General features: G+C 44.5%; 1 protein-coding gene across 3 annotated transcripts in view; it reads left to right on the top strand.

Moving 5' to 3' along the window:
• The window catches only part of COA1 (cytochrome c oxidase assembly factor 1), a 144,573-nt gene that overhangs the window by 1,579 nt on the left and 127,544 nt on the right, over positions 1-15,450 (top strand). For 2 of the 3 annotated variants that reach the window (XM_083188532.1, XM_083188531.1), the window contains exon 2: positions 8,754-8,839. The gene's annotated coding sequence lies outside the window, so the exon portion shown is untranslated. Of the gene's footprint in view, positions 1-8,737; positions 8,840-15,450 lie in introns of all 3 variants that reach the window. The other variant, XM_083188533.1, reaches the window with a different exon arrangement.

Genomic DNA, 15,450 nt, shown 5'->3' with positions numbered 1-15,450 from the left:
AAACCTCGTCTTCTTCAGCCACCGATTGTCTTAAGATGGGTACACACAAGATGACCTGTGTAACTCACCTACATTCGGAAACTGGTTACAGGGAGATTCCACACCTCCCAACTTGTGCATGGTTAAAAGCAGAGCCTGCCACCCTTGAGATGTGGCCGACCCAAAGAGGGGGTGGGTCTACAAAGAAGTGGCTGTGGTCTCCAGTAAAGTGGGAATGGCCGAGTGCAGCGGTGGCAGTGGCACCCGTTTTCTTCATTTTCAGATGGTGTGAGAGTTTTGCATGGCATGCAGATGAGGATTCTGGGCCAGCTTACACGAACAAAAAACAAGTGTCACCTTTACACAGGATTAAGTACTGAATCCCGGCGGTCGGGATCCCGGTGTTCAGAATCCCGACAAGGGGGGGGACGTGGATCGCCCCCCTTGCGGGCTCGCTGCGCTCGGCACACTAATTTATTCTCCCTCCAGGGGTGTCGTGGACACCCCTGGAGGGAGAATGTGTCGGGATTTCGGCGGTCGGGATTCCGGCGTCGGGATTCTGAATGCCGGGATCCCGACCGCCGGGATTTTAACTGCATCCCTTTACACACACCAGTGTACACTAACACACACAGAGGTCACTCACCTATACAAACACACACACAGGGGGTCACAGTGCCAGTTTACACTAACACACACACAGAGGTCATCTATACATACATAAATACACACACACAGGGGTCACCTACAGACTCACAGCTACTCTCTCACACACACACACACAAACAAACAGCGCATCACACACATGCCTAAATATAGTGCAGCCTATGGAACTGGTGAGATAGAACTACAAACACTAACCTGCAGCCAGGGTACTTTCCTTCTTCCTGCAGCCTCTCCTGTTAGCTCCCAGCTGGCCCCGGCTGTCAGTCTCCCCAGCAGCTGGTCTCTGCAGTAGCTCCACGTCTTGCCCCTCCTGGCTGTCTCCAGAGTCCAGTCTGCAGCTCCCACCATGCTACCATGCCCCCTCAAGAGGGAGCTGTGATGTAAAGGGCACCCTGGTGGCTGGCCACTAGCAGACTTTGTGGGATATGGTCGTATTGTCGACCCGACAGGTCGACACCGTTGGGTCGACAGGCAACAAGGTCGTCAGGGTTCTAGGTTGACATGGATGAAGTTTGACAGGTGTCTAGGTCGACATGGGACAAGGTTGACATGGTTTTAGAGCGACATATGCGTTAGCTCGACATGGGTTAGGTCGCGAGGTCGACATGGGTTTTTTCCCTGTTTTTTTAGTCGACATGTGCCGACAGGCGGTATTTCATGCCCTACCATCCACCAGGGCATGGTGGGAGAATAAAATAGTGTGCCGAGCGCAGTGAGGCATCGTGCCCGAAGCATCATGAGCAATGCGAGGGGCTGCGGTTGACTTCCAACTGTGTCCATGTCGACTGTGTCGACATTCGGGTAAAAAAACATTGAAAAAACCCATGTCGACCTAACGCATTTGTCGACCCCATGTCGAACTTGTCCCATGTGGACCTAGACACCTGTCAACCCTCACCCATGTCGACCTAGTTGCCAATGGTGTCGACCTAAGTCGGGTCGACAGTATGATCCACACCTGGCTTTGCTGGCCTGAGTGGCTCTCCTAATAACCACAGTCTGTAGTGCTTGGAAGTGCATGATTGTGCCAAGCTCCACCCCCATTGGGACTAGTGTCTAAAACGGGAACCTTTAGCACACCATATACCCCTTTTACACATCATGCAACACAATAGTAGGCCTCTTATACTTGTGCATTACATTAGCCATTCCACACACCAACTCCTCCCCCTTAGAAATTCCACACACCTGCCCCCATTAGTAATGCCACACATGCCCCTCACATTTCCACACACCACACTTAGTCCACATACATGCATCCATTAGTAATGCCACACACCTGCCATCATTACTAATGCCACACACCTGCCCCTCTTTAGATATATTATAAACACTTGCGCGCCAGCCTTGAAAAATGGGGCCGATTGCAGCCTCATGCAGTCACGGCGACTCACTCATCCTCGGCGGCGGCGCTGCGGCTGTAGTGACATGCAAGTGGCGGGCGGCTTGGTGCTGCTGTATGTGTGTCCGATGGCGGCTGTGTGTGAGAGCAGTGTAGTCCTGCGGACTTTCGCACATGGCCTGGCGCCTGCTACTCATAGGCCGACACAGCCGCCATCGAGACACATACAGCAGCGCCAAGCAGCGGACCAGTCAGGAGCTGTTCGCGGACCGCCTGTTGCCCACCCCTTCACTAGTGCCTGGAGGGACTCTGTTATATCCCACTCTCTTATCTTTGCCCCTGCCGTCCATTTGAATATCTGTATCTCGCTTCTATCCCCTCACCTTCATCTCTCCCTCTACCTTTCTCTCTCTCTCTCTCTCTCTCTCTCTCTCTCTCTCTCCCTCATCCCTGTCCCCCTCTCCACCCTTGTCTCTCACTCTTATATATCCCCCTCCCATCTCTGTATAACTCACATGTCTCTGCTACTGCTGTCCCCCTCATCTGTTGTATAATTTTCCTCTACTCCCTTATCTGTATTTCCCCTTTCACATTGCCATATTAACCCAGGTCAGACCCGGGTTCTTGTGTGAAAGGTGCAATATGAAAGCACCAAACCTTATCATTTGGGATAAGCGAGGCCAATCCAGGGAACGGCGGGATCCCGGCCTAAAACCGGCAGAATTTAAATTCCGGGATTGAGCCTTCCAATCCCGGGATTGCAGGATTAGTACCCGATTGTAAATCAGCGGCTGTTCAGAACAGTGTGCTGTAGTGGCATTGCGGTGGCCGGGATGCGCACGTCACGCTGCACAGCCCAGCCGCCGTCATGCCGCTACAGCACACTGTTCTGAACATGTTCCCCTGGCCACACACCTGCCTGCTGTGGAGCTCCCAACCGCTCGCCCGCTGTGGAGCTCCCAGCCGCCCGCCCGCTGTGGAGCTCCCAGCCGTCCGCCCACTGGAGAAGGTCTTCCTGCTGCCTGTCACCACCACATGTAAGTGACAGCGTAGTGCAGGGGGGATAGTGAGAAACTGTTGGGGATTAGTCTGCCTTGTTGATGTGCGGGCCGGGCTGTTTGGAGGGAGGCGGGGTGTTTTTTTTTCTCTTTTAATCAGGGCGGCAAGCATTTTTCAATCCCGAATCCCAGGATTGAAAAAAAGCCCCGGGATTAGCATCCCTACTTGAGATAAGCCACCCTGTGATTCGACCCGATTTATAAGAAGGGTACTTGTTTCCTAGCACGGCGCCCCCGATTTTGATCGAAGTGCATTTTATGCAATCGCATGCAATATAGCGGCATGCGATGCGATTCGCGATTGTTAAATGAACCCCCATTGTCAACGCCACCCCCACTATCAACGCCAACCCGAAGCGTGGCGAGCGCAGCAGTACGCATCCTCCGACCTTTTCATACCCCCACTATCCACGTCGGTGTGGAGTTGATTTTAGATAGTGTGGCAAGCGCAGCAAGCCACCGAGCCTGAAGTGTGGCCATGGGACACGGATTACTTTACATGTATTCCGCGTCCCCTCATGGGGCTCACTGCGCTCGCCACGCTTCGGGCTCGTATTACGCGTCCCCACGCGGGGCTCGCTGCGCTTCGGGCTCCTTGACTCGCTTCGCTCACCACAGTATCTCGAATCAACTCCACGCCGACCTGGATAATGGGGATATGAAAAGGTCGGAGGACGTGTACCACCATCCCTCACAGGCTCGCTGCGCTTGCCAAGCTTCAGGGTTTGTGTTGATAGTTGGGGTGCATTTAATATTGTAAGCACCCATTAGGGTGCTTGTACAATTAAAAATCGCATCGCATGCCATTTGCTGGTATGTGATGCTATGCGTTATCTCATTGTACACGCACTCCTGTTAATATAACGGGAAGATCGCATTGCACACATCGCACACCACTAAATACGGTATGTGATGGGCGCCGTGCTAGGAAACAAGTACCATAAGAAGGGTTAAATCCGGGTCGCCCTCTGGAAACCTGGGTTTGCAATGTGAAGGCGTTATATCTCACCTAAATTCCTCTCCTACTGTACCTCTTTCTTACTCATCTTCATCCCTCTCTTATACAGTATGGGGTTTATTTACTAAGATGGGAGTTCTATTTCAGATGGGATGTTGCTATGGGCAACCAATCAGAATCTACTTCTTATTTATTTATCACCGTCTACTAGAAGTTAATAGATAAGATCTGATTGGTTGCCCATAGCAGCATCCTATCTGAAATAGAACTCCCATCTTAGTAAATAAACCCCCATGTATCTATTACTCTCTTCATCAGCCTCTCTTCTTTTCTCTTATTCCCCCCCCCCCCCCCCCCCCCCGTCTCTCTCACTCTCCTCTCTGTTCACCTCCCATCTCAACTCATATTGGTGTGTGTGTGGGTAAGGGCTTAATAGATAGGATAAGAAAACAGAAAATGGAAGAAATTATTCTAAGCAGCACATTGTTCAGAATTTGCAGATTTCTGCAGGCCTATTAACCACCTAGCCAGCACAACCCTTCCTACTACCACCATAAACACATCTATAATCCATTCCCTAGGGCTACAAATTCTATATGGGACACCCCCTTCCTCTGCACCTTAGTCCCCTCCATGTCATTTTTCAGAGTCAGTTTTGAGTTAATATAGCTTTTACATAGTTAAAATAGGTATTTATTATAGAAAAGCCTATTGACAAGGATACAAGGGTCTAATGCTGGCTACACACCTAAAGCTTTTTTGTCCAATTTATATGGTTGGAACTAACATCTGGAAATGTATGGGAGCATAGGAAAATTAAATGTTACTCCCAAACACTGGAAAACAGATAATGGTTGGTCAGGCAAATTGGTTAAAACCATTTGATTTAACAAATTTATCCAAGCAATCATTTTTGTCCATTTTCCAGCATTTGGGAGCAAATGGTTGATTGTCATTTGCTCCCATCAGGGCCGGTGCAAGGCACCGGAGCGCCCCAGGCGAGTCGGGGTGGGGGCGCCCCGGTGCCGGGGGAGGGGGGGGTTGTCCTGCGGCGCTGTCCGGGGGAGGGGGGTACCTGTCCTGCGGCGCTGTGTATGTAAAGTTGGCGGCGGAGGCAGCGGGGGTCCCTGCAGTCCATTAGAAATAACGAGCGCTATCCGCCGGGCTATGCGGAAACGCTTCTGTTGTGAAAACACTGGCAGCACGCTGATTGGCTGAGATCAGCGTGCGCCGTGCTGCCAGTGTTTTCACAACAGAAGCGCTTCCGCATAGCCCGGCGGATAGCGCTCGTTATTTCTAATGGACTGCAGGGACCCCCGCTGCATCCGCCGCCAACTTTACATACACAGCGCCGCAGGACAGGTACCCGGGCGGCACGGGGGGGGGGAGGCAAAATGCCGCCCTCCAGTGGCCGGCGCCCTAGGCAAATGCCTAGATTTGCCTAGTGGTGGCGCCGGCCCTGGCTCCCATACATTACCAGATTTGGACAGACAAATCTGTAAGTGTGTATCTACCTTTAGGCACAAGACCCTACCTAAACAATGCAGTATGCACTGACTATGGATGTGTTTGGAGTTGGATCCATATAAAATAGCAATATAGACAGCTAGGATATGTTACCTTTGACTGTGGAGGAATCTAGTGTAGTGTGGAATGTATTACCAAGGACTAACACAGTTTTCTAACTAAACAAAATATGGGGGAGGATTTGCACAGGCACATACATTTATCAACAGAAAAGGCCCGTACACACTGGGCGACTTTGAGCTGAAAGTCGCTCAAAACACCCAGTTTGATCGGCTTTCAGCTCAAAGCCGATGAGCGGTGATCACTGCTGTGCGCTCCCGCATCATCACTGGGAAAGCAGCTCATCTGCTGGTAATACCAGCAGATGAGCGGCTTTGAGGATGGCTTTGCATAGCGCTACACTATGCAACGCCGTCCTCCCCCCGTCACCAGCGCCGGGCAGGGGGAAAGCCGCTCAGTGTGTATGCACTGAGCGGCTTTCCTCCAGCGATGAATGCGATCATCGCTGTCCATACACGCTGGGCATAGTCGGCCAGTGTGTATGGACCTTTAGTTTTTTTTTTTACCAACATCTAAACCACATTATTATTAATCCCATGCAGTACCTGGTTGGTGGTGCTCCCAAATTTGTTCAGTAACTACGAAGAACAATGTTTTTGGGGCATACTTTTAAAGAAATTTGAAAGATGATAAGTGAATTAGTTAAAACTCAGAAATTCATTAAAACTAGCGTCACATATTTAGTAGTAAAGACAAACATAAAATTCATATTTAATACATACAAGGCAAAAAGCCTTTGTAATAATGCAAAAAGTCTTTGTGATAATGTTCAAAATTGGCAAAAATGGTTATTCTACTGATTATCTCCCTTAAAGGCCCACACACACTTAGAGATTTTCATTTCAAAAGACTTTTCAGGCCGTGAAAGACTTTGATGAAAATCTTTCATTATAAAAGGATATTTACATAATGGGCGGGGTTTGTATTCCAAGGGTGGGAGCAGGGGTCCTTTCATTTCAGTGCATTTCTGTTCTTGGGGCCCAGTGGCGCACGCAGGGGGGGGTTCTGAGTACCCAGAAACCCCTCCAGGAATCTAAAGGCCTTAGACTGAAAGCTGAGGGTCCCCTCTTTCCATGGGTACAAGAATTAAAAAAATCGGCACTGGGTAACTGGAGATATCTGACTTCAAAGCAGTGGTCCCCATCCAAGCCTCTTACTTGCTCTTCCCAGTCAGATATTTCAGGTTCTGTCTGACTTTAGAGTTTTTCTGAGGGAATATTCCAAAAGCTGGGACTCTCCCCCTTTGACGGACACTAGCAGCTTGTCTCTACTTTGCCCAGAACCAGAGATATCAGGATTCCAGAAGCTGGTTACTGCTCCAGCTCCACACACCTGGTATGTAGTTTTATATTCTCGTTGGCCGATGGCTCTGCCTCCTGAATTCTGATCCCCTAGTCCCCAGTACCATTTGGTACCATTAGTTTTTAATTCCACTAAAAGCTAAGAAATCTAGTTACGGGAACTAGAGATATCTGCAGTCAAGCAAGCTGTCCTCCCACCAGAAAATTATGAATAATAAGCCCACTCCACTATACACCCCTCCTATGCGTATTTAACATCCTCTACCACCCTGAAAATATATGTATCAGGACCCCTGCATTCAGCCCAATGCCCCCATCTCCCACCATCTGTGCAGAAAAGGGGTAATTAGTGGAAATTACTGATCCAGGCCCTACATGATGAGTGGTTGATATAATACCCCCTACCACCGGCAGGACATCAAAGCTTCCGCTCATAGCACGCCCCACCCCTACCGCTGGAGGACAGGTAGGGGCCCCAATACATTGCTATGCCCAGGAGCCTACACTGCTGTTATGTATGTGTATGTGTGTATATATATATATATATATATATATATATATATATATATGTGTGTATATTATTATTATTATTATTTATATACATTTGGTCTATCTATAATACTTAAACTGACCCGGCATATACTGGGTCACCTAAGTGTTCATCTCCGTGCTTTGCTCCGCCCCTCTCTGGAAACCCCCTTCTGATAATCCTACATTTGCCCCTGGGGCCTGATTCAGAACTGATCGTATATTCAGAGCCCAGTGATCAGGTAAACGCCGCCCTGGCCTGCGCCATCAATGTATGTGTTGCATCTCTGCCATAATATAAATTGGTGGGCATTGGTGCCTATATATATGTGTGTGTATATATATATATATATATGTGTGTGTGTGTGTGTGTGTGTATATATATATATATATATATATATAGATATATATATATATATATATATATATATATATATAGATATATGACCTGAAGAAATTAGCAAAATAAAGGCAATTAAACGTTGTCACAAATGACTGTCGTGAGAGACAGATTTTTGACAAGCTGCTAGGAGTGCCATTTTTTAAAAGCATAAACAGATATACATTTTATTCATAATAACTTAACATGCTTATTACTTTTTTTATAAAAAATCATTATGGTGGTTGACGTTTGCATGATAATTTAAACATCCAAAATAAATATAGTTTACAAAGTACAGTGAGAGTGCTTGTGAATCCCTGTGCAACTGCAGATGCCAGAAGCTACTTCAGTTTCAGCAGTCTGGGTGGAGGAGGAGGCAGCTGGTGCACCAGTGGAGAGAGATATGACAAGATCCCTCTCTAACACAAGCTGATGTGAACATATTCAGGGCGTTCATTTGTACAAACAAGTTTCGAAAAACATGTCTTTTTGTCTTTTTGAAATGTGTTGAACTAAAATGTACCCAGGTCCTATCGGTGATATCTCCTGCTTTATAATTATAATGAATAAGTTGGTTGTTCCAATTTGATACAATGAGAAGACATGTTAATAAAAATGCATAGTTTTATAGACCAATCAGTATATTTTTTAGGTTTTTCCCTTATTTTATGTTCCTTTTACTTATTTTTATAGTGCTGTTTAAAAAATTCTCAAATTCTCAAAAAGTAATAAAGTGGAGAGTAATAAACAACCAGCTGATCAGTTCCTAACTGTCATGTTACAGGCTGGGTTTGAAAAATCATAATTAGGAGCTGATTGATTGGTTTTTTATTACTCTCCTCTTTATCACTTTTTGAAGATTGATACATCTGGCCCATTGTATGTAATAAGAAAAATGTCTTTATTTTTTTATTTCATTGTGCTACTTTTTCACAGCCCTCTCTCTCCCTAGGTGTTCAGTCTGGGTGATCGCAACGTCTCCGGAATTCTTTCCATCCTGTGGCCATTTATTACCAAAGATACTGTACCTGCTGAACCGTGAGTTTAATTGTTCATGTGGGAGATTACTTTAGTTCCATTGTTTTCTTGGCATAAAAATCCAGAAACGGTGGTCATCACAGCGGCTAAAAATATACCCTGGAGATGGAGGAGTTCATTGCCGAGCTTCCGGCTTGTCCCTTGGTGATTTTTAGCCTCTAGTAGGAGCAAAGTCATTACAGTATGTACAGGTCTAACATGAGTTTAGATAGAAATGGCCGTAGGGTCAGAGCATGTTATGTATGTTTTTGTTCCTGAAACTGTTGGTGCAAATCTTTCCCTGAGCTTGTTGGGTGAGTGCTTGTAGATTTGGATGTACTGCATATCTACTGTAGCAGAAAAGATTATGAATTATGAACCTAGTGACCAATCCATATTCAGGTATGCAAATTTGCATCCAGCAACATTCAGTTTGCGGTCTGTGCACGGACCAGTTCTCTCCTGGTAAATATGTATTGTGAAATGGACCACTTCATAAGCTATTTAATTTGCCTTACCTACTATAAAACCACAGTGTATATACCTAAGTTGTCTGATCATGCATTGTTGGGTCTAGCCAGTACTTGGATGGGTGAGCACCTAAGAAGACTGAATACAGCATAATTATGACCTTTTATTCATTTTTCTTTGAACTCTTAAAACATCTACTGCTCTGTGTTTTCTGACGGGCCATTGCGGCTTGCCCATGCAAAAGCAGATTCAACTATCTCATCTTCCTTCTCCGGAGACCAACTCCACAATTAGCGCTCACATTCACTATCATTTAGCACATGGATGGACAGCAGAGACCAAGTGGCAAACACATTTATCTAACCTTTGATGCATAAGTATTAGTGACAAGAGGGCACACCAGGAGTCATTTTAGTTGACAGCCCTATCTAATACACCCTCATAATGGTGTCTGTTATCATGATATATGGTCCCCATCTTGGATATTTGCCAAAACCTACATCATCAGTACACCATGGGGCATGAATTGTGCGGGTTTTTGTTCTTATTTATACAACCATATTCTGTGATTCACAGGATAGTACCCTGTGTCTCAATAAAGTATATATACCGTACCACCTAGGTGGAGCAGTATATACAGGCGCTTTGGAGTGAGTTGTTTGGCAAGCTGCTCACACCGTGGGGAGGTCAACCCCCAGAAAATAGGGAACAAGAAAAACAAACAGATGGTGGAGCGCTAACACAAAACTATAGATGACCAATTGGGTATCACAAATATTTTATTTACTAATAATAATGGCTAAAAAGGTATATAGGTTTTAAAAAGCAATTGCAATTACAAATAAAAGGTATACAGCCTAATATGGGACATATAGTGTATATATACAATTCAACAATTCAACAGTTGGGGGTATCTCACTTGTTCCTAGATATGCTCTCCAAGAATAGAGTAGGTCAATCTCCCACAAATCAATGGAAAACTGGGATGGCGGGTGTCCATAAACCTGCTGGAGTTTTCTTGGGACTTGATCCAGATTTTTGTTGGACCATGGGGTTCAGTCCTTGGTGCGTTATCTCCAGTTGTAGTGGTAGGTGGTGGTTTCCCTTAGAGTGTCCAACAGTGGGAAAAAGTGGGAAAATGGAGGGCTGGTCCAAGTGAGAGTCCTTTTGTAATCCCAAATAGGTAGGCTGTATGCACTAGACCTGACGCGTTTCGTCGTCCACAGACAACTTTTTCAAAGATATGAACCTTTGAAAAAGTCTGTGGACGACGAAACGCGTCAGGTCTAGTGCATACAGTCTACCTATTTGGGATTACAAAAGGACTCTCACTATGACCAGCCCTCCATTTTCCCACTTTTTCCCACTTTTTCCCACTGTTGGACACTTACTGGACACTCTAAGGGAAACCACCACCTGCCACTACAACTGGAGATAACGCACCAAGGACTGAACCCCATGGTCCAACACAAATCTGGATCAAGTCCCAAGAAAACTCCAGCAGGTTTATGGACACCCGCCATCCCAGTTTTCCATTGATTTGTGGGAGATTGACCTACTCTATTCTTGGAGAGCATATCTAGGAACAAGTGAGATACCCCCAACTGTTGAATTGTATATATACACTATATGTCCCATATTAGGCTGTATACCTTTTATTTGTAATTGCAATTGCTTTTTAAAACCTATATACCTTTTTAGCCATTATTATTAGTAAATAAAATATATGTGATACCCAATTGGTCATCTATAGTTTTGTGTTAGCGCTCCACCATCTGTTTGTTTTTCTAGTACCCTGTGTCTACCCATTGTAATCACCACTGATATTGAGCCGTTACATATTCAAATTTTCTGTTTTGGTTTTAACTGGGATGTTTGACACTGTATACATATACATATACATATGGATAAAAGTTTTGTTTTAACTGTTTTTGTATAAACTTCGAAGAATGCGCTTTATGGTTCTTTGCAGCTTTTCTGAATGTCATATGGATTGGAGGTTGGTTTAATTGCTGGGATGCTTGGCAGTGGTCTGCAAGTATTCGCAATTTATCTATAAGTAATAATTGTGATAGCTGTTCAGTGATAGAGTGCATCTTATTTAGAAACAGGCCTGTAATCCTTCCCAGATAATGAGCGGCGACAATTGCTTCTCTGACATATTGCAGATGTCAGGGTAATTGTAATGTACCGGAGAAGTGCCAAAGGTTCTGCTTTTATGTAGAAGTGGTAGCATGAAGTTAAACTGAAGTTCATTTTGTCTCAGTATGTAATTATAATAAAAAAATAGATTTGGAAAGTGGAGGTGTAATCCCGTGGAGCACACTCAGCTATGCTGTTCTTATATACTATGTGGGTGTGATCCTGTAAGATACGCTCCACCGTGTTGTACATATAGCCTATGAGAGTGTTCTCCCAGGGACTTTTATTTCCTTTTATTTCCTCCCCCAAATTATCTATTGCTCGACAAATTTATGTTCCACCACCGTATTGGCCTCCATGACAATAGCTACTCCAACTGCACCTCTCAGCTGTAAATCATAATTTAATCTACTTTAAATTTTATTTGAAATTCACCTGTTTTTATACTATGCATGCTCATGCTGTATCTGACATAGCTGTAGAGCATGCTGGATCATGTAGTGTTTCCAAAGCAGATGAGATGCAAGTTGATCATTCTTTTGCTGTACTTGCCTAAGAATGCTACGTTCCATGGCTGACTACAGACTACCCCTAACCACAATGAATACTTTATTAGTCTTTCCCACTTCCACAATTTCTTATGTTGTCCACTAGGTGGCAGTAGAATCACTCTTTGAGGTTCTACCTCTAGTTTGGTTGCCATATATTAGAGAACTTTGCAAATTAATTAAATAGGCTGCTATTTGAATTTACACTGGCATGCAATTACAGTTGCATAATAATACAAAATAAAATCATACTGAAGGCAAGTCAAGTGAAATTAAAGTAATCACTAGAAACAAATGTAAAATGTAAGATTTCATTTTAGAAGCTTTTATATTTTGTTTAGCCCACACGAGAGATTGGACCCCTGCAGTTCTTGTAATTATGGACATGCAGTTTCCACATACTTTTATTAAATGAAAGTGTACGGGTTACAATTTAACTAATAGCTATATCTCCATATGGGACACAGTTAACATTGTGGCTGTTGGATACCGGTGCCGGAATCTTGACATTAATGAAGATGCCGTTGTCAGGAACCCGACTGACGGCATTGTGATCATAAGTATGCAAGGTATCCTTACTTTGCCGGGCTTATCACAGCCTTCCGCCATCCTTTCTCATGTGATCGTGGCCATATGACCCCTTTCTCCCAACCAAATAAAGCCTTTTTAGACTAGATTAGAGAGCCAGCCGATCACATGACTGGTTTTATCTGTTCACAACACATTTCCGGATACATGTGACACCCTTAGACCTTCTTAGACCAGAAAGCCTAGATTTAAACCACTACATGCCTTAGGCATTATCTCATCTCCATTGTAAGATACCTCGCTAGGGCACTGATTCTGGTTGACTTAGTAAGCTGCAAAGCTCGCAATTTAGCGAGTCCCAGAGAGCCGGCCCACCAAAAAAAGACGAAGACAGGGTGGGCAGCTGACATCATGTGAAGTCAGCCACCAGCCCCCGCACTCCCAGTGAACCGGATTTGGGCCCTAGCTGCCTTAGGCATTAAGGGACGAGATGTACTAAGCATTGAAAAGTGATAAAATGGAGAGTGATAAACTACCAAACAATCACCTCCTACCTGTAATTTATCAAACACAGCCTTTGACATGGCAGTAAGGAGCTGATGGTGGTTTATCAGTCTCAATTTTAGCACTTTTAAAGCTTAGTACATCTGGCCCTAATTCATCTACATTTGTAAGCTACCTTTTAAATCATAGTTTTGATAAATATGTACTTTTTGTAAAAGTGGCTATCTTTTAGTGTTGTGTCCTGCCTCCTTTTCATATTTTGAATTGTTTTTAACTTTAATTGGACCGACTAATTTGAATCATGTGACCAATATCCTCCATGCTAGCCATGTATAAAAACCCTCCATGGTACAGTCCTAACTCACCTTTGATAAAGCCGTATGAAACAGCAAAACGCATCAGTGACCTACCTACTGCACTAGCCAACCCCCTTGGACCCAACTGAACCAGTCCCAGTATTTGATTTGTTCCAACGTATTACAGCACCTTGGCCTTCCACCAACAGGACAGGCTGTAGCAAATCTCAAACGGTGGACTGGGCTTCAATGCCATTTGACACCATTGCACAAGAGGTACAGGAGCATTTCATCCTAAGCAATCCATTGGTGGACAGTAAAAACGTATTTTACTTTCTATCTGGTCTGGTAATTCTGGACCTACGGGGCATCCTAGGAACTGGCAGTACTTGTTTAACTTCAGATGGGTTGCTGACAAGTGCAGTTTTTATTATATTTCTGATATTTTCTTACAGTATGGCTATTGGCAATCTTGTATATTAAATAATATTTACTGTAAAGTCAGTCCATTTGAATTTTTTTTTTACTAATTTTACCGCTGTAATTTTCCTTCTTTGTATTGGTTATCATCAGGCTGAGTGGAGTTAGGTCTAGGGGTATGCTGCATGGTAGAAAGGTTAGGGTTAGGGTGCAGTAAGGGCAGGTTAGAGGGTCCCGGTCAGAGAGAAGGTAAGTATACTTACTGGACTCCTGTCAGGATTCTCTCCTTCGGGATGCTGCAGTTGTTCTTTTGTCTGCCGGCATCCCAACCACCAGCCGTCCATGTATTCCACACAGGCAAATATTTTAGTCAGAAGCATGTACATAAATACATATTTAATGGTACAGGTAACCCATATAGATAAAAGGGACACAAGCCACTGCCCTGTTTTTCTCTGTACTGTAAGAAGTAGTTGGGATAGACGAGCCAGACCCATCTTAGGTGGCTAGCCATCCTTCCTCCGACTCAGAAGCTATTGTAAAAGCATATATCCTATAGCATTGCAGTATTTGGTTTATATGCTAGTAAAATCAGACATACAGTAAGCAAGACCAATATATTTCCTCCTCCACATTTGTACCCTGCATAATATTGTTGCTGTGTAAACATGTGACATGTCTCATTTCACCGCCTTCATGCAGGTACATTGCAGTGCAATTACTGAAAGCCAGCTAAAGCTGGCAACTCTTGTTCAACTTGTTTCTGGAAACTTATTTTGAATGATTACATAACCAGAGACTTACAAATCTCCTGAGCTTCTAAAGACATAAAGAGGGCAATTCAGTTTTGTTGCGCGTCTGATAGGAGACCACGGGACACAATTCATTTTAACAGCTAAACCGGATGAAAGTGCTGGAAGCAATGCAAAAAGTGCCCTTTGAGTGCCCAAACTGGTCCCTTTTCACACTGTGGGCCTTATTCAGATCTGAGCTCAGTACAAATTTGTTTGGAAAATGGGCAAAACCATGTGCACTGCAGGTTGGGGCAGATGTAACATGTGCAGAGAGAGTTAGATTTGTGTTAGTTATTTTGTTTCTGTGCAGGGTAAATACTGGCTGCATTATTTTTACACTGCAATTTAGATTTCAGTTTCAACACACCCCACCCAAATTTAACTCTCTTTGCACAGGTTACATCTGCCCCACCTGCAGTGCACATGGTTTTGCTCATTTTCCAAACACATTTGTACTGAGCTCAGATCTGAATAAGGCCCTGTGTTCTGAGAGCTGAAATGTGGCTCCCCTCAGTGGTGGTCATGGTCAAAAAACAATTTAACTCCCTTCAAAGAGTTGATTAGGTCGGGGGATCAGGGAAATCAAACACTTTAGAAATACACCGATTCCGACCAATTTGTTTTCCTGATTGGCAAGTCAAGAGTCATTAACATGCTGGATATTCGCTGATTCCCTGACTGATCTTCACTGTTAATTGATCCCTGGACCACAATACTTTTTAAAATCTATATTGTATAGACCAGTGGTAGCCAACTCCAGTCTTCGAGAGCTACCAACAGTTCACGTTTTCCAGCTCACCTCACAGGTACACAAGTACACTCATTTCTGACCAACACATTTTAACAGGTGGAGCTAAATACTTCACTTGTGATTCTGTGAGGAGAAATGGAAACCGTGCACTGTTGGTAGCTCTGGAGGACTGAAGTTG

This window comes from Crinia signifera, chromosome 5, assembly GCF_055691185.1.
Source record: "Crinia signifera chromosome 5, ASM5569118v1, whole genome shotgun sequence".
Classification (NCBI taxonomy): domain Eukaryota; kingdom Metazoa; phylum Chordata; class Amphibia; order Anura; family Myobatrachidae; genus Crinia; species Crinia signifera.
Note: the sequence above shows the minus strand (reverse complement) of the source record. Positions and strands in the feature narration are given on the sequence as shown.